The sequence below is a fragment of the Somniosus microcephalus genome, chromosome 29 (assembly GCF_052327205.1).
Source record: "Somniosus microcephalus isolate GS21.2 chromosome 29, FLI_Smic_1.0, whole genome shotgun sequence".
Lineage (NCBI taxonomy): Eukaryota > Metazoa > Chordata > Chondrichthyes > Squaliformes > Somniosidae > Somniosus > Somniosus microcephalus.
In genome coordinates this window covers 41636891-41655871 of record NC_141015.1, presented here as the reverse complement: position 1 = coordinate 41655871, position 18981 = coordinate 41636891, and the positions used below count along the sequence as shown (strand labels likewise).

The window sequence follows — 18981 nt, the reverse complement described above, 5'->3', positions numbered from 1 at the left end:
GGAAGACCTCTCCTGGTCCCTCAATACCTCCTCTCTGGTAAAGAAGGCCCAGCAGCGCCTATATTTCCTAAGGAGGCTGAAGGGATGTAACCTGTCACCCCTGATCCTCTCTAACTTTTACCGCTGCACAATAGAGAGCATCCTGACAAACTGTATCACAGTATGGTATGGCAGCTGTAGCTACTGTGACCGGAAAGCCCTGCAGCGGGTAGTCAAAACTGCCCAATGCATTACCGGCACCCGGCTACCGACCATAGAGCACATATACCAGAAACGCTGTCTACGGAGGTCACGGTCCATCATCAAAGACCCTACCCACCCCAGCCACAGTCTGTTCGCCCTCCTGCCATCTGGGAGACGCTACAGATGCATTCGCACCCGTACGACCAGATTTAGGAACAGCTTCTTTCCCAGGGCTGTCATCCTACTCAACGCCACAAATAAACTCTAAAGCCTGCACATCTGCCAATGCACTTTATTATGGTTATGTTTATGTTAATGTATTACAAGCCAAATGTATGTTGAATGTTTAAATGTCTTAATCTAAATGTACACTCTCGGGAGCCGCAAGCCTACATTTCGTTGTACTGCACTTGTGCACTAACAATGACAATAAAAGTTGATTTGATTTGATTGATTTGATTGTTAACAGGCAGTTAAGTGGCTGTAATCCCCTTCCCGCCTCCAGGAGACGGGACCCGGCACGGGTCGGCTACCCGCCTCCTGGGAAGATGACACGGAGGCGGGTTGGGGGCGGGATGGGCACCCGCCCCCAGATTCTACCATTTTCCCGGCAGTCCCGCCTCCATGCCCGCCTCCCCAGGGCTGGCAAAATCATGCCCATTGTCTCTTTTTCAGTTCCCGACTGACATGAAGCCTATTTCCTGCTTTTTCAGTCTTTATTTCCATTTCCCAGAATTTGCTGTTTTCTTTTTACCGTCTCTCTAAGAATGTGCTTGCTGTTGCTTTTGATATTTAAATGAGATGCTAACGGTACAAGACTCTGTTGGGAATTAGTGGCCGTGTTCACTGACCAAATTGATCCCTTCATTTTAATTAACTATCTGGTAATGAATGTTAATTACAAAATAATCGCTTTGATTTTAGTCGAGAGATTAGGCTCCATGGAGGCAAAGGTGATCTGCTGGAACTGAGTCAGTTTGTACCCGTTACACTTGCGTCTTGACAATACTGAGAAGAGATTGGAGATCCTTCACAATCACAGGGATTCAGAGAAAGCTGTGCTTGCGATCATGATCGCTGTGAAGGAGCTTCCCATCCTGTCCTCGTGCTGTCCTGAACCCCTCGTTCTTTGTTACTGACACTAGGCACTTTGAGGGAGAGGTTCAGTATCGCCCTGTCTGGGGCGCTAAAACTTTAAAAGTTGAGAAAATTAGCGCCAGGCGCTAATGTTTCAAAACTTAAAAAAATTGGGTTTTACGCTCCAGGAAGGAAGTGGCGCATTAAATCAAGCGTCCACTTCCTTCCTGGAACACAATTGACAGCAGGCGGGGCGGAGACTTCAGCAGCGCTGCACACTGGGCCGGGCAGCGCCGCCGCGTTCAAAGGCTCCTTCCCTCCCTTAAAGGGAAGGGCCGTCGCTGCAGGCTCTGCAATAGAAAAATGACCTACCTGGACCACCAAGGCAGTCGCGATCCAGCGCGATCAGTCGGCTGATCGATTGCGGGCAGGAACCCGCAACAAAAACTTCAACAGGAAAGGTAAGTTTTTTTTTTACTTACCTCAGCCACCTCGCCTTTAATCATCGCCCCCGTAGCGATCGGCGAGGCTGCAGGGGGCGATAGTCAATTTTGGGTCCGGCGCGCTAATGGGGCGAGGCGTATGGCGATGATATCTGGGCGAAGGAGATCGGGGCACAACACCGTAGCGCCGCCGCAAAACCCCCGCCGAGTATGGTGGGAGTCGATGTCAGCACCGCGCCCGGTCGCAAAGCCATGGGGGCGCTAACGGGAGGCGCAAATTAGCCCAATTTCTAGCCCTTTTAGTGTTAGTTTAGCTTTCTGGAAGCCTTCAGGTCCACCAGGCTAATAGATCAACGCCATTGGAGCAGACTGGTTCCTCGGCCGGGGCTCTGAGCATTGGAGACAAGTTTAGTTTGATCCATGTGTTAAAGAACATTAAAGGAGATGTGACAGGGTGGTAACTGATCTCGGATGCTACGAGTCTGATGGGATTTTGTTCACAAAGTTGTTCTGCATTATATTCATTTATATAGTGTCCCGCCACCCTCCAGAGCACACTCCACTCTATGCCAAGTTACATAGCGACTCTCTGCCCTATAATAACTTATAATCTGCCCCTTGCAACGGAATCATTTAAATTACATTTCTTTCGCAAAGACGGGAAGGAATAAAAAGCTAAAATGAATATGTCGAAATGGCCGGTGGCTCACTTTACCGTTTCAAATTAAACATGTAAAATCCTGTATTTACAATAATTAGAATCAAGACAGATACTTGATGGCAAGAAACACAACCTCATAACGATACCTTTCACTCCCCGTCCTTTCTTAACTAAATACTTAACTGTGTTGTGTCAGGTAGGTGGCCTCAATCATCTCGCAGTGAGTGGTGGGGACAGAGTGGAATCGCGATAATTTCTCATCACACCATTATGGAATGTTGCTGTAATTAATTACGAACTTTCACTTTTACTATTCAAAGATACTTTTTTATGTTATGTCAGTAATGACATGCGGGTTCTGAAATTCCCCTCTCCACTATTTCAGCAAAGGTACTAATCCATTTAAAGTGAGCGATTTAATGCCTCTGTTAAATACCGGAGGGAAGAATTTCAGCAGAATGTGTGAAGCAGATATCCGTGCGCTATTATTGCACTAAGTTAAGGCTTTCGTTATCAAGCACTTGTTCAGAAAAGCTGCAAAGATTTTGGACTTATTACAAATTTACTTTGGTTTGGTTACTCTACTATATTAGCCTCTTGCTACATCGTGTTTTGCTTCACTATATTTTTGTATCTGCAAATAAACCTGAACAAATTGTTTAGCCTGTGCAAAGGGTATATTATTTTAAAGCTTTTTAAGGGGACTGGAAAACGAGGCAGACATCTCACGTATTGACCAGTCAACAATTTGCTGCAATTCGGGCGTAATTGTCAGACCTGCTACCTTTCAGTGCTTACTGAAGAATAAAGATCATCATTCCGCCTTTGAAACTGACCGCAACTTCGGGATTTGGCGCAGGCGCATATGGAAATCCTGAAGTTGTGGTCTGTCATTCACTGCTCCGAGCAGGCTACACTGTGCCCGCGCCCCCACACCCCTACACAGAGCCGGCAATCAGTGAAATCTCTCAAATCAGGGAAACGGACGATAACGTGGGCTCTTCTGTGGTAATCACGTTAAATTCCCCACTAAAAGTTAGACTCAAAGAGATTGGGTGTAACCGGGGTTTTAACAGCGTATTGACTGCTAAACAAAGGTCAAGGCCTGGAAAACTAATTGTAATTTTTGTGCGGTGTGAAATTTGTCCATTTTAGTGAAAATTACATTTTTAAGAAACTTTTCCAAAAAAATTAAAAATATTTTTTTTAAAGTTTGTTCATCTTTATTTCAGGTTTGTCTTTTCCCCGTGTGAGAGCCCCAATCTTTGTTTTGCTCTCTTAACATTTTTAAAAGGTTAGAATTTTGATTGGCTGCTTAGACAGCTGGTTGACGTCATCGCTGCTCGCGCGATGGAATCCCCACTAACTTCCGCTGATTTGAATTGAAGGTCGGAAAGCCCGAAGTTCCTGACACAGGGATCGCGAGATCCTTGTGCGGGGTGTAGTTCGGGGCCAGCGGCGAACGCCTTCGCTTCGCCGCTGACCGCAAATTCAGGGCCCATGAGTTTTGGTTCAGCGGGGATTTGGTCTGCTTGTAGAAGCTGCAGTCCAGCTGAGAACAGAAGAAGTCTTGGTGGGGGAGAGCCTGAATTGTAACAAACCCTTTTGTTTGAACCGTATTAATGCCTCAGTTAGAATAGCAGGCAAAGGAGCTTCACACAAACCCATTAAGTGTTTGCACGGAAGATTTGCTCAGCGTAATGGGAACGTAGGAGCAGGAGGAGGCCATTCAGCCCCTCGAGCCTGTTCCGCCATTCAATGAGATCATGGCTGATCTGTGACCAGACTCCATCCACCCGCCTTTGGCTCATGTCCCTTAATAATAAGATTTGCACAGTGATGTAATAAAACTCACCACACACTTGGTTTGAGTATAAAGCAAGGCTTTAATCAACTTGTTTCAAAACATGGAGGTCTAGTTGTACTTCACTAGTTCCTTGTCTTACAAAATGTCCTTGGGCAAACTGGGCCCACGCCCGAGTATTTATACTCCTTGGACGGCACCACCAGCTGGCCGTCCAGTGTTATTTCATGAGTAGTTTCTTCATGATGATGAGATTTATAACACACAGTGTAATTTGAAGACCTTTGTTCCACTTCGAAATCTAGAAGGAACCCGACAGCAACACTCGCTGGTTGTAGATCTCTCTCTCGCTCTCTCTCTCTCTCTCTCTCTCTCTCTCACGAGGAGATCAGTTCTAACCCAGTTTCTCTGGCAAAAGAAATCACCTTTATGTTGCCACCAAATAGCACAAAAAAAAATAACATTTCAGTAACGAGTCCACTCACCTCTGGGATTGTGTCTTACTGATGAAGGTGATTATTAATAATCAGCTTATACTTTGAAGGAAGTCTGCAATGAGATTTAGCTTAGTTCGTATATCATGGCAGGGAATGCAAGAGCGAGATTAGTAGAGTTAAACTTTGTATGAGAGATTTGTACAATGGGCCTATACTCTCTGGAGTTTAGAAGAATGAGAGGTGATTTCATTGAAACATGTAAGATTCTGAGGGGATTGACAGAGTAGATGCTGAGAGGATGTTTCCCCTGGCTGGCGTGTCTAGAAATAGGGGTCATAGTCTCAGGATAAGGGGTGTAGGCCATTTAAGACTGCGATGAGGAGGAATTTCTTCACTCAGAGGGTTGGTGAATCTTTGGAATTCTCTACCCCAGAGAGCTGAGGATGCTGAATCGTTGAGTATATTCAAGACAGAGATCGATAGATTTTTGGACTCATGGGGAATCAAGACGATATGGAGATTGGGTGGGAAAGTGGGGTTGAAGTCGATGATCAGCCATGATCTTATTGAATGGCGGAGCAGGCTCGAGGGGCCGTGTGGCTGACTCCTGCTCCTAATTCTTATGTTCTTAAGTATATTATACCTCAGTTTAAATGAGCTTCCTCAATTGTTCTGAATGATTGAGTGGTTTCAAAAAGAAAAGAAAGACAATTTAATTCACGTGCTCTGAACATTTAACAGAACCATTCAGGTTTTTTTTGGATTGATTTTGCTTTTTTGAAAAGATAATTTTTCAAATCCCTCTCAGCCCCAGTTAGATTCTGTGGCTTAACTCAGCACTTAATAAGCTCTTGGTTTTTTTCTCTTCCTTTTTGTTAAAAAAAACTCCTTGCCAAATTGTTAATAATCAAAAACATCTCTTCTCGTGAATGAGGAGTGTACAAATAAATTTATCCTTCCATCATTTTGCTTATTGCTAGGGTGGAAACCCACTCAAGGGAAAAATTGAGTTTTAAAAGACAAGGCAATTTAGATTTATTTCTCAAAAGCTGGGATTCATTTCAATAGTTCCATCTATTCAAAAATATCAGTCATCACTCCCGATTGTGTTCATAGATTGCGCACTCTGATTTATTTACTGATGATCTATCTCTCTCTTTATCATTATGGAAAGAATAATATATTTGTTACCTTATATTTGTTTGAAATATTTTCTTTATTTTTTTCAAAATCTTAAATTGGCAAATCATTTTGCTCCTATTAGGGGTAATTTTGTGAGATGCAGTTTCTCCTGTTGAGTCCCAGGAGAGAGCAATTCAAGGTTTTATCAGGACATCACGTGACAGTCCTCTCTCTGGCCCAGGTTCATGTCCAACAAGGCCCCCTATTGGCAGTGCAGCCTTGTGGAATGACCCCTGTGTCCCAAAGTGCTCCATGGCGGGGCTGAAGGGGAAGACTCTACACGGAGCAAGAGTTGGATGTGGAGTGAGGGAAGGTGAGTGGAGCCCAGGTCGAAGAGGTAGGCCTCAAGAAGGGCTTTTGAAGGTGGAGGGAGATGTCGCAAGGCACATGGGCTTCGGAAGACAATGGGCTCGATTTTGCTAGGCACGAGGAGGCGGGATTAGAGACGTGTGAGGTGTTAAAATTGCAAAAAATGGCAGGTGCTCCAATCCTGCCTCCAGCCTGCCTCCGAACAATTTTCCCAGGATTGGGGTTTCAGATCCCGTTTCCATCCCGCATCCAAGAGGCGGGATAGGCCCTAAAGGCCCTTAACAACCAGTTAATTACCTCTATAATCCCATTTCGAGAGGCCTTTCTGATTTTAACACTTTTCCCCCGTCCTGCACGCCTCCTCTGGAACACGGCAGGTAATCCTGGTGGCCTCACAAGTGGATTGCTTACTAACAGCTGCAGCTCCACCATTAAAAAGGAGTTTTCACCAATGATCATTTGCAGGTGGCAGAACTTTGTTGTCTCAGGTCTGGGGGAACTTTTAGCGGGCATACTCATTGTTGTGTAAGTTTGGAGCCTGACACCCATCTCCAGTGTGACCTCCTGGGAAACCCCTCTCCCCACCTTGACTGAACGGTTCCTCAACTGAGGCATATACCAGAAGCATGGGAACCATTTATTTCCTTTCCTCCTGGACATCAGATTCAGACGAAGACCAGCCGTGGCAACAGCAGAACCATGAACAACAGCAACAGCAACAGCAGCAGCAACAACAGGAGCGCCAAGCTGCTGCTCACCCACCTGAAGCTGCACAGGCCAGAAGGCACCAGCGCGCAACAACATTGCTGCCCGTGATGCAAGGGATGCACTCATGTTGGCCAGATTTGCTTAGCCTGCACAATCAAACACTTTTGCCTCGCACCTTCTTACCAGAGCATCGACAATGATAAGGGGTAAGCCATTTAGGACTGAGATGAGGAGGAATTTCTTCACCCAGAGAGTGGTGAACCTGTGGAATTCTCTACCACACAGGGCAGTTGAGGCCAATTCATTAAATGTATTAAAGAAGGAGTTAGATATATTTCTTAAGGCTAAAGGGATCAAGGGATATGGGGAGAAAGCAGGGACAGGGTACTGAATTTGGATGATCAGCCATGATCTCATTGAATGGCAGAGCAGGCTCGAGGGGCCAAATGGCCTACTCCTGCTCCTATCTTCTATGTTTCTAATGGACAAGAACCTGCGGCTTCCGATCACTCTGACCACCATACTGACAACTGCAAGTCGCTCTAAGCCCTCAATGTGGAAGTCCCATTTGCGAAATGACACAGGCTACAACTTCAACAGTTAACCATCAGGAGACAAAGGGCCATGAGGCCGAGGCGGGGTTTCTAGGATTCATTTAAGAATTTTCCAGAAGTTTCATGGGGGTTGAGGTACAGGTGATGCAGTGAGTTAGCACAAAGTGCTTGCAGATCTCGAGCTCAGGGGCTGTGTACTCGATAGACTTCATTTCCCAGTTCGCCGGTTTTGTAATTATTTCACCTTTTCTGGAGGACTGAACTTTGAATAAGCGAAACTTTGCTGGTGTCCGTATTGCCTCACTGGCATTGAATGAACTCACTCAAAGCTCGCCAGCTCTTAGTTAACAGAGGAGATTGATATAAAATAGCACGTTCCCACAACAGGGTCCAATCTTTTAGTCGCCAAAGCGAACTTTGCTCGTCTAGGATTGCTGAATGTCAGCTGTGGCTCAGTGGGTCGCACTCTCTCGTCTCGGAGTCAGAAGGTTGTGGGTTCAAGTCCCACCCCAGAGACTTGAGCACAAAAACCTAGACTGACGCTCCCAGTGCAGTACCGAGGGAGTGCTGCTCTGTTGGAGGTGCCGTCTTTCAGCTGAGATGTTAAACCGAGTCCCTGTCTGCCCTCTCACAGTAAACCTAAAAGATCCCATGGCACATGCACAGAAGAGCAGGGGAGTTATCCCCTGGTCAATATTTATCCCTCAATCAACATCGCTAAAAACAGATTGGCCGTTTATCACATTGCTGTTTGTGGGAGCTTGCTGTGCGCAAATAGGCTGCCGCGTTTCCTACATTAGAACAGTGACTACACTTCAAAAGTACTTCATTGGCTGTAAAACGCTTTGGGACGTCCGGTGGTTGTGAAATGCGTGACATTTTTCAAGTTGTCAAAGCCGGGTATTAGGAGAAGTTTTCAATAAGCAATACTTGCCCCTCGGTTAAACCCCATCAGCTACAATACTGCCACTGCACAAAGTAAATGCAGCTCTTGTTGAGATACCGCGGCAAACGTGGGAGCCGAGACCAGAGCTAGTAAAACAGAACAGCTTTTTATTTCAGCCTCATGGCAAAACAGGAACTGGAAGAGCCCGCGCCTGACTTAAATACTCCCCAGACAGGAAGTGCTCCCGGCAGCCTGTCCCTGTGGGAAACAAGTTGCTGGAGGAAAGGGCCCCCGGTTGGGGGCGTCTGCTTAAACTGTCCGTACCGCCGTGAGCGGATTGTGTCCAGTGGTGGCGTGTAGCCACACTCTTTCCTTTTATAGTCACCATGCCCCCTGAGCCAGAACATGCCTGGTGTGATAAGATAAATGTCGGTCAATATGGAGAAGTACAAATATACCTGTTACCCAGTTCCAACTTTAATTGAAGGCGAGAACTAACAATGGGGCCAGGGCTAACTTTTAAACAACTTCACAAATCTTGATGTTTAATTTTTTTAACACGAGCAACAGTTCAGATACACGATGGACCTGGGCTAGTGCAGCTATTTGGAGATGGAGCACCAACAAGACAGCCACGGCCTCTCTCAGATTTATTTAACAGTGGTTACTGCGAGCAAAGGTGACGTCGAGCCCGTAACGTGTCAGCCACTTTCGCCAGCTTGTCAGGCGCAGGTACGTGGCCGAGCGATGCGGTTTCGATTTGCTCCGATGCCACAGTTCTAGTACAGACGCGGCCTGGATCGAGTGTCAGGGCCCGGGCTGACACCAGCTCCAAGTGCAGCGAGACTCGGAATCAATCCAGGTCGTAAGGGTGTTCTGAGGAAGGATGTTCTTGCCATGGAAGTAGTGCTGCGAAGATTCACCAGACTGATACCTGGGGTGGCAGGAATGGCGTATGAGGAGAGATTGGGTCGATTGGGCTTGTACTCGCTGGAGTTTAGAAGAATGAGAGGGGATCTCATCAAAACTTATAAAATTCTAACAGGACTAGACAGACTAGATGCAGGAAGGATGTTCCCGATGGCGGGGGAGTCCAGAACCAGGGGTCACAGTCTAAGGATAAGGGGTAAGCCATTTAGGACAGGGATGAGGAGGAATTTCTTCACCCAGAGAGTGGTGAACCTGTGGAATTCTGTGCCACAGAAGGCAGTGGATGCCAATTCATTAAATATATTCAAGAAGGATTTGGATATATTTCTTAAGGCTAAAGGGATCAAGGAATATGGAGAGAAAGCAGGGTACTGAATTTGAATGATCAGCCATGATCTCATTGAATGGCGGAGCAGGCTCGAGGGGCCGAATGGCCTACTCCTGCTCCTATCTTCTATGTTTCTATGTTTTTGTAACACCTGGGGTGTGCTCCCACCGGTTTAGTGCTGCGGAAGCTGCTTAGCGCTGACATCGCAGTGCGAGCGAATCATTACCGTTTCACTCGAAGCCACTTCCCTCACCCAAAGTGTGAATTCGATTAATGTTGCATTTTGACCTATTTTATAACATCTCGGTGTCTGTCTTTTCGAAGAACGTGTTACCGGAGTAACTTTATCAAGCCAGCGAAATTGCATCAGATTTCATTAAATTACATTTTGTCTCCTTGTGATTTGATCAATACCCATTGCAAAAGATCCATAGTCTGTCTTCATTACCAATTATATATTCTCGGATGATGGATCCCAAAGGTCATCGCCTTTCATACTCAGGACCAGCCGAAGTGAAACTGAACAATAATTAACTTGAAAATTCTTGATATTTCAAGCAAAGCTTTCTCATCTCACCAGCAGTTTTTTTTTGACAATTCCAGTTATCAGTGCATGGGCAAGCAAAGATAGTGTTTCAAAGTCGTTTAAATGTTTTTATTAGATAACTCATTGGCCTCTCTCCTGTCGTGTTGCAAATGGTAAACTGGAGAACATGCTGTTGGATGCCATGTAACCCATTACTGGCGCTCAGGTGTCGCTGTGTGTAACACTGGTGTGTCCCTTTAAGATGTGTCCTCCTGAGGTCACTTAGAGGCTCATTGCTCTCGGGAAGATCCAGAGGTCAGTCAGAGGTCGGAAGAAACCAAGCAGAGAATGACGAGATTTCTTTTGTCCTTTTTAAAAAAATATATACTTTTATTTGAAGTGCTACACAGAAATCTTGGGAAGCGTGATAAAGTGTGACCACCGAAGTGTGACGGAGATATCGCGAAACACCACAGACGAATGGACACATTCTGGTGTTACTCAAAGTGAGTCATTTACCCTGTAATGCACAATGTATTATTCTGCTGCTGATGTGAAACTGCAACTGACGAAGGCCACAAAGTATAATCGCTGTTAAGTAAACACTGGGTGAGTTTGATCAGAGTTTAATTGTTCTTCAGTAACAACAGAAAATACTGGAAACACTCAGCAGGCCAGGCAGCATCCATGGAGAGAGAAACAGAGTCAGCGTTTCGGGTCTGTGACCCTTCGTCAGAACTGGAAAAAGTTAGGGATGGAACGGGTTTTAAGTAAGTGTAGGGGCGGGGGGTTGGGGGACGGGGGCGGGAGGGGAGGAAGGAACTAAAGGGACAGTCTGTGCTAGGATGAAAGGTAGGAGAGATTAAATGTTGCAAATAGGGATGGCAGAATCCCACTCTGACCTCTCTGTCCTCGGCCTCTTACACTCTTCCAATGAAGCTCAACGTAAACTCGAGGAACAGCACCTCATCTTTCGATTAGGCACTTTACAGCCCTCTGGACTCAACATCAAGTTCAACAATTTCAGACCATAACCTCGGCCCCTATTTTCTCAGGCGGCAGCTATTGATGATTCTGCCATCCCCATTTGCAACATTTAATCTCTCCAGCCTTCCATCCTGTCACAGGCCGCCCCTTTTGTTCTTTCCTCCCCTCCCCCCCTTCCCTGCCCCTGCACTTGCTCAGAAACCTGTTACATCTCTAACTTTTTCCAGTTCTGACGAAGGGTCACAGACCTGAAACGTTAACTTTGTTTCTCTCTCCACGGATGCTGCCTGGCCTGCTGAGTGTTTCCAGCATTTTCTGTTTTTATTTCAGATTTCCAGCATCCGCAGTATTTTGCTGTTGTGTTAATAGTGCTTCAGTCTGCAGGTCAGAACCCAGGACGAAGAGCCGAGCTTTCTTTCATTTAAGTGTGATTGCTGAAGTCGATTAGAAGTCACAGACATTCTGATGGCTATGGCGATAACATGTTCTCAATTGATTAGTGTCTCTGACCCTTCCAAATGATTGGCTTTCTTTATTTATCCTTGTCAAAAGGTGCTACGCTGAAATGTTCATGTGTGACACCTGAAGTGTGATGGATGTGTGCTCGACGCACCATTGCATGATATTACTACCACAACGGGAACTTGCATTTATATAGCGCCTTTAACGTAGTAAAACGCCCCAAGGCGCTTCACAGGAGCGATTATCAAACAAAAGTCGATGCCGGGCCACGTAAGGAGATATTAGGACAGGAAAGCTTGGTCAGGGAGATAGGTTTTAAACAGTGTCTAAAAGGAGGAGAAACCTTTTTTCTCACTTTAATGAATCTTGCCATTGTAAAATCACTTGCTGGGGCTGCATCCACTCTTCACGTGTGTGATAATGACATCTTTCTAGTCTCAGTTTCTGTTAATATTTTTTATTTGGTGCACAACTGGGAAACACTGGGCTGGATTTTGCCAGCCGAGATAAGTTGGGGGTGGGATGCCTGCCTTCCGGGTTCTAGTCCCCCCCCCAGCGACGTATGATGACCTGACGCTATTTTCCCCTGATTGGCCTTGTTAAGCCCCGCCCTGCGGGCTTGCCAGCCAATTAAGGGAAAGCCGGTGACAGATGACGTCAGCGTATGATGCTTCATCTGTCGAAAATTGTTTGACAGATGAATTGTCGGCGTTTGACAGCTTTGAACACTGACAGTCTCTGTCCTAAGGTGAGCCCTTGCACAAAGGCTCACCAACAGCTTTCCTCAGCAGAAAGCAGATGGCTGCTGAATCTGAGAATGCAGCAGCCGTTCTGTCATATCTGCCATTGAGATGAGGAACCTCTGGATCCTCAACGGTTGAAGCCTGCAGAAAGAAGCAAAGGAAAGGAAACTTTAAAAAAAACTTTACACTCACCTCTCATATGTACCTGTTCACACTTGCACCCATCACTCACCTCCACAGCTGACATCTCGACCCCTCTCGCCCCTGCAGACCCACTGCTCACCTTGTTGACCCTGACGAGGTTTGCAGCCGTCGGGAAGCCTGCAATTGCAGGCGTAAAATGGGGAAAAGCCTCAAAACTGCCTGTTAACTACCTGTTAACAGGTAGTTAATTGGCTCTAATCCCCTTCCCGCCTCGAGGAGACAGGTCCCTGCGCAACTCGGGGACTCGCCTTCCGGGAGGATGGCCCGGAGGCGGGTTGGGAGCGGGGTTGGTACCTGCTCCCAGTTTCTGCCATTTTCCCGACAGTCCCGCCTCCAAACCCGCCTCCTCAGGGCTGGTAAAATCCAGCCCTAAGTGTTTAGATTGATAGTTGTAAATCTAGAATTCCGGCCAATTTGCCGATTGTGGGACTTTGCTACGAAGAAAATGACCACCCAGGTAACCAGACAATTTAATTCATATTCATTCCAACTGAAGGGGTTTGTGAGCGATGTGATAAGGTGCTGTATATAATTGCAAGTAATGTCTTTCTTTAGAGCCTTAATTTATGAAGAAATCACGCTTTCCGCTCGCCACAGGGAAAGGACAGCGACAAGGTGAGAGCAGGGTATGAAGTGAATACGAAAAACAAAATTACTGAAGAAGTGGGAGCCCGGCCTGTGTGGCCATCTTTACCTGGTGCTTTGAAATAACCTTACTGTATCCTTCAGGCAATACCTGCCGGAATGGTAATGAAAATTGGCACCGCTAAGATGACACCGCTCAACCAATCACACACTCCATCGATCGCTTCATCAATCACCTGCTGTGCGATATGACTGTCTCCTCATCCAAACCAATGAGAGCTCACCGCCTCACTTTCTGCCTAGATTGCACAGTCTCCCTTCCCTTTAAAGTCGGGACCAACATCCGAATGATTTAGATCAGGTAAGCGTGGCGCTCCCTGACTTTTATTTTTTAAGACCGCGTTTTTGTACTTGGGCACTGGTGGGAGGTCGAATCAGCATCCAGCTCTCCCGGAGGTGGAGGGTGTTATCTCAGTCGACCAGCGCCGCGAATGGAAGTGATCAATAATCCCGGCCATTGTGTTGTTTGCCTTCAGAACCCCAGCGGCTACTGAATGAGGCATGGTTGCGGGCTAGGAAATAATTGCCAGCCTTGCCGACACTCTCACTGTAGATGAATGTGGTCTCCAGGAAGTGATGCCTGAGTCAGGAGAACTCTGCCCACCCATTGCCGCCACAGTGGAATGACCCTGGGCCCCGTGTCGCCATGATTGCTGCCCATCCCCCAGCAACCCTCCTCTAAGTTATTCTAGGAAAATGAAAAATTGAAAAAGAAATATTTATAATTTGAAGAGGACAAATAGTAAAATATTGATGGTCTGGTTATAGATTATACATTAGGTAATGCATGTGGGGAGGGCTAACAAGGCAAGGGAATAAACAATAAATGGTAGGATACTGAGAAGTGTAGAGGATCAAATGGACCTTGGAGTGCATGTCCACAGACCCCTGAAGGTAGCAGGACAGCTAGATAAGGTGGTTAAGAAGGCATACTGAATGCTTGCCTTTATTGGCCGAGGCATAGAATACAAGAGCAGGGAGGTTATGCTTGAACAGTATAAAACACTAGTTAGGCCACAGCTAGAGTACTGCGTACAGTTCTAGTCACCACACTACAGGAAAGATGCGATTGTACGAGAGAGGGTTCAGAGGACATTTATGAGGATGTTGCCTGGACTGGGGAATTTTAACATGAGGAAAGATTGTATCGGCTGGGGTTGTTTTCTTTGGAACAGAGGAGGCTGAAGGGAAACCTAATTGAGGTGTATAAAATTATGAGGAGCCGAGATAGAGTGGATAGGAAGGACCTATTTCCCTTATCAAAGTGGTCAATAACCAGGGGGCAGAGATTTAAAGTAATTGGGAGAAGGATTAGAGGGGAGTTGAGGAGAATGTTTTTCACCCAGAGGGTGGTGGGGGTCTGGAACTCACTGCCTGAAAGGGTGGGAGAGGCAGAAACCCTCATCACATTTAAAAAGTACTTGGATATGCACTTGAAGTGCCGTAACCTGCAGGGCTACGGACCAAGAGCTGGAAAGTGGGATTAGGCTGGAGAGCTCTTTGTCGGCCGGCACAGACACGATGGGCCGAATGGCCTCCTTCTGTGCTGTAAATTTTTATGATTCTATGATTAATACACGCTGCCATTCACTTGCTGCAGTATTTTGTCACATAATAACATGGATATTAAATAAAAAAGCTTGGACTAGAGATTAAAGGATTACTTTTCACTGCAGAATATTATATAGAAATAAAATTGACTCCCAACAAAATTAGTTCCTGCGATTCCAAATAAGTCCTTTAAAAAGTTGTCAATTATTTTGTGTCAAAACTCCTTTATTTCAATAAATAAAAACTCAAGTTACGGAGCAAAAGTCGGCATCAACATCTGCAATGTGGCAACTTTCCAGCAAAGAACCTGGGAATGTTGAAGATCTGATACACAACAGGCCACCCCCCACCCCCGTATCAGGGAAGGGGAACGACAGGTTGATGCTTCAGGGATTGACGACCCAATATCCTTTCGGCCTTGAAATTAGCTTCTTGGAATAATAAGTCAATTGTTCATTGACCTATTTAATGGCGCGTCCGGACTGCAGGCTTAGCATTGACGAGAATCAATTCCAGCTTCATTCCAACACCAAACCAGCAGCGTAAATCCAGAGTCAAAGGCCTGTTTTGACTATCTGAGCCTTCCTGATGGCTTTGATGTCACACGGAGTGTAAATCCAGTGTCGTGCCAAACCCAGCTTGCAAACTGCTCACGAAACTCATTTGACCTTAATTCAAATGTTGAGCGAACTGAGATTCTCCCCATCCTGCTCCCTAAGGTCCTAAATTTCGCCAGGTAGCTCTGTGCACGGTATCCAGGAATATGCGTAACTCCTTCCTAAACAGGAGCAGCGGCAGCAGCGGGAGCGGCGGACCCGCGAGGGAGCAGCGGCCGCCGTGGGAGAAAATAAAGGTCGGTGGTTTTCAGGCCCAGTCGAGCAGTGGGAGCGGCGGCAGAATTCGAGAGTGACGTCACCGTACAGAAAGTGACGCCGGCGCTGGGGAAGAAGCTGATTGGTGAGTAGTGGGTGAGTGCTTTTTTTTTCTTCAATTTTAAGTTTCTTTTAAGGTAGTTCATAGTTAAGGTAGTTTGGGAGAGCGAGAATCCGAGAGTTTAAATTTGAGGTAAGAGTTTTTTAATTAAAAGTATGGCACCTCAGTCTGCAGTATGTGGGAATTCCTAGACGCTTCTTGCAGTCAGGATGACCACATGTGCAGTAAGTGCCAACGGTTTGGCCAACTTGGGATCCGGTTTTCGGAGCTCGAGCATCAGCTGGAGGCACTGCGGTGTATCCGCGAGGCTGAGAGTTATGTGGATAGCACGTTTTTAGACGTGGTCACTCCACAGCTTAAGAAAGTGCAGTCAGAGAGGGAATGGGTGACCACCAGTCAGAAGAAGGGGAGCAAGGCAGGTAGACCAGAAAGCCCCAAAGTGCATCTCACTCAACAACTGTTTTTCTGTGTTGGAAAATGGTGAAAGTGACGGTTCCTCTGGGGAGTGCAGCCAGAGCCAAGTTCACGGCACTGTGGGTGGCTCAGCTGCACAAGGGGGGAGGAGTAAGAGTGGAAGGGCAATAGTGGTAGGAGACTCAATAGTGAGGGGTGCAGACAGACGTTTCTGCGGCCTCAGATGTGACTCCAGGATGGTATTTTGCCTCCCTGGTGCCAGGGTCAAGGATGTCACTGAACGGCTGCAGGGCATTCTGAAGGGGGAGGGTGAACAGTCAGAGGTCGTGGTTCACATTGGTACCAACGACATAAGTAGAAAGAGGGATGAGGTCCTGCTACAAGAATTTAGGGAGCTAGGTAGCAGATTAAAAAGCTGGATCTCTGATGTGCCAAATAACTGCCTGAATCCAAGAGGTTAAAGCTTAAAACTAAAGGCTTTTATTAAGTAAGAACATGGCATCGAGTTAACACAAGGCAGCCATCATTCATCACCGACCCAGCCCTTATGAGTAAGACTCACACCAATCCGGAAGGATCCAGAGGGGCGGGACTTGGGAGGAGCATTAGTGGTTACATCTGTAGAACATTCCAGACATTAGCAAGTACAACAACAACAGACAATACAAATGCCAGAACACAGAGTTATTTCATCACACTCTCAAAGGTTGTAATCTCTGGATTACTCCTGGTGCCACGTGCTAGTGAGTATAGGAATAGGAGGATAGAGCAGATGAATGCGTGGCTAAAGAGTTGGTGCAGGAGGGAGGGCTTTAGTGTCCTGGATCACTGGGTCTGTTTCTGGGGAAGGTGGGGAAGGGTCTGTATAAGTCAGACAGGTTGCACCTGAACTGGAACGGGACCAACATCCTTGTGGGGAGGTTTGCTAGTGCTGTTGGGGGGGATTTAAACTAACTTGGCAGGGGGATGGGATACGCAGTGGAGCTATAGCAGTGATGCACAGCCAAATAAAGAGGAAAAAACAAGTCAGTCTGGAAGGCAGAGCAAATATGTAATGGCACAAGGGAGTATGGCAAGGCTGGATGTCATTTATTTTAATGCAAGGAGTCTTACGAGTAAGGCAGATGAATTGAAGGAGTTGATGAACACATGGGAAGTATGATATTGTTGTTATCACAGAGACATGGTTGAGGGAGGGGCAGGACTGGCAGCTCAATATTCCGGGATATAGAATCTTCAGGCGAGACAGAGAGGGGTGTAAAAGAGGAGGGGGTGTCGCAATATTAACCAAGGAGTCAATTACTGCAGTAAGGAGGGATGATATCTTAGCAGGTTCCTCTAATGAGGCCATATGGGTAGAACTTAAAAATAAAAAAGGGGCAAGCACTTTGCTGGGAGGCCCCCAAACAGTCAGGGGAAGATAGAGGAACAGATACGTAGGCAAATCTCAGAGAAGTGTAGAAATAATAGGGTAATAATAGTAGGGGATTTCAACTTCCCCAATATTAACTGTGATAGTCAGAGTGTGAAAGGCTTAGAGGGTGTGGAATTCTTAAAGTGCATCCAGGAGAGCTTTTTGAGCCAGCATGTAGAAAGTCCGACAAGAGAGGGGGCGGTACTGGACCTAATTCTAGGGAATGTAGCGGGGCAAGTGGTAGAAGTGTCAGTAGGAGAGCATTTTGGTGACAGTGACCATAATTCGGTGAGATTTAAGGTAGTCATGGAAAAGGACAAAGATGCACCAGAAATAAAGCTTCTAAATTGGGGGAAGGCTGATTTTAATATGATAAGGCAGGCTCTGGCCAAAGTGGACCGGGATCAGCTACTTGTAAGAAAATCCACATCAAAGCAGTGGGAGTCATTCAGAAAGGAAATAGAGAGCGTACAGCGCCAACATGTTCCCGTAAAGGCCAAGGGTGGGACCAACAAGTCCAGGGAACCCTGGATGTCAAGGGATATACAAGAATGGATTAGGAAAAAAAGGGAGGCTTTTGGCAGATACAAAGGACTAAAACCAGTGGAAGACCTAGAGGAGTATAGAAAGTGCAGGGGGGTACTTAAAAAAGAAATTAGGAGAGCGAAGAGGGGGCATGAAAAAACACTGGCGGGCAAAATAAAGGAAAATCCCAAGGTGTTTTATAAGTATATTAAGGGCAAGAGGATAACCAGGGAAAGAGTAGGGCCCATTAGAGTCAGAAGATGTAGGTGAGGTTTTAAATGAATATTTTGCATCTGTGTTCACTATGGAGAAGGGCGATGTAGGCATAGAAATCAGGCAGGGGGATTGTGATATACTTGAACAAATTAGCATTGAGAGGGAGGAGGTACTAACAGTTTTAGCGGGCTTAAAAGTGGATAAATCCCCAGGCCCAGACGAGATGTATCCCAGGCTGTTGCGTGAGGCAAGGGAGGAGATTGCAGGGGCTCTGACACAAATTTTCAGCGGTTGGATCTCAAACAAGCGTGCTAAGCTTGAATAAAGGAGACTATGAAGGTATGAGAGCGGAATTGAGTAGAGTGGATTGGGAAAATAGATTAAAGGGTAAGACAATACATGATCAGTGGTGTACATTTAAGGAGTTATTTTACAACTTCCAAAAAATATATATTCCACTGAGAAGAAAAGGGTGTAAAAGAAAAGACAGCCATCCGTGGCTAAGTAAAGAAATTAAGGATAGTATTCGACTAAAAACAAGGGCATATAAGGTAGCCAAATCTAGTGGGAGGATAGAGGATTGGGAAAACTTTAAAAGACAGCAAAAAATAACAAAAAGATTGATTAAGAAAGGGAAGATAGATTATGAAAGTAAATTAGCAAAAAATATAAAAACAGATAGTAAGAGTTTTTATAGTTATATAAAAAGAAAAAGGGTGGCTAAAGTAAATGTTGGTCCCTTAGAGGATGAGACCGGGAAATTAATGGTGGGAAATATGGAGATGGCAAAAACACTGAATGAATATTTTATATCAGTCTTTACAGTAGAAGACACTAAGAATATCCCAACACTGGACAA

The 18981-nt window shown here is 46.0% G+C and overlaps 1 pseudogene; it reads right to left on the bottom strand.

The window, feature by feature from the left end:
* Window positions 1-8170: 8170 nt before the first annotated feature.
* On the bottom strand, window positions 8171-8339 carry LOC147098685 (U4 spliceosomal RNA; annotated as a pseudogene).
* Window positions 8340-18981: the final 10642 nt, after the last annotated feature.